The sequence below is a fragment of the Lytechinus pictus genome, chromosome 2 (assembly GCF_037042905.1).
Source record: "Lytechinus pictus isolate F3 Inbred chromosome 2, Lp3.0, whole genome shotgun sequence".
Lineage (NCBI taxonomy): Eukaryota > Metazoa > Echinodermata > Echinoidea > Temnopleuroida > Toxopneustidae > Lytechinus > Lytechinus pictus.
The window spans coordinates 26,351,381-26,352,561 of NC_087246.1; positions in this window are offsets into that span (position 1 = coordinate 26,351,381).

Here is a 1,181-nt window from a genome sequence, read left to right on the forward strand (position 1 = left end):
ATTCTCACGATATGTGTTGGGTATGTAGTCGATTCCAGATTAGTTTTAATCTGTTAAAACATGGGAACATTTTAGTTCTTGTGATGATGAAAAGTATTTTTTTTTCATTCTTCATTACTCATGACGGATGTGCAGGATTTTGAAGGAATGGTTTTCATCAAATCTCATTTGTTTGATATCCATTCAGAAACAGTATAAACAGACTGTGATTTTGATCAGGAAAACATAGCTTTACTCATTAGATTCAAAATCAATCTTTAAGAGATGTTACCTCAGAAAATTATGAGTTTTAATTGAGGATTGTAGAATAGAATGAGTGAATCATTCAAAGCTAATAGGAACATTTTGGGAATCATATGCTTAATTATTTTACAGTCTGGTATCTAATTGTGGTTGAAGTAAAAATAGGAAAACCAAACTTAGTTCCTGTGATACAATTATATTCTTTGTCACGCACACAGTTCTGATTTAACTTCTGCTTTTGTGTGACATTCAGCTGAACAAAAGCCTTTATGATGATTTGTTTTTTTTTCCAATTCATCGTGTGTTAAAAAGTTTGTTTGTTCTTTGGATTGGACAATATTTCATTTTAGTGTTTGACCTTGACGACAAGAAATCATAAATAAGACTTGTTCGTAATCACCAGGGAGAGAGAGAAAGGCCATTGGGCCTCTTCGTGACCAGCGAGCCGAAAGTAAAACAGAAAGAAATTTTTTGACCGAAATCTGTTTGCCTTGGGGGAGTAACGTGTACTCTCTACAGTATGGAGCGAAAAACATATTTTTCAAGTTTCATGAAGATAATCGTTGATTCTGTTCGTTGATGAATCGCTATCTTTGTTGGACGGTTTTTGTCCCCCTTTTTATTTGTAATAATACCCTCATCTGTGGTTTAGTACCGAGTTTAATGTTTTGCAATGATGCGTGACTTGTATGGTATTAGACTATTGTTTGTTTCCAAGGTGCCTCTCCTCACACATTATACCCAACCTGCTTACCCGTGTTTGCCAACTTTTTTTAGAAGAGGTAGTGAAAAGAGGTAGATTAGTATTTGCCGAGCTGGGGGATCCTTTCATTTTGTTGGTGCCTGCCTTTTAGATGTCACTCCGACCTTACTTTGAATAAAAGCCAAGTCGTGAGAAGAGTGTTTGCTGATATCGTCATAGGAATGTATATTACCAC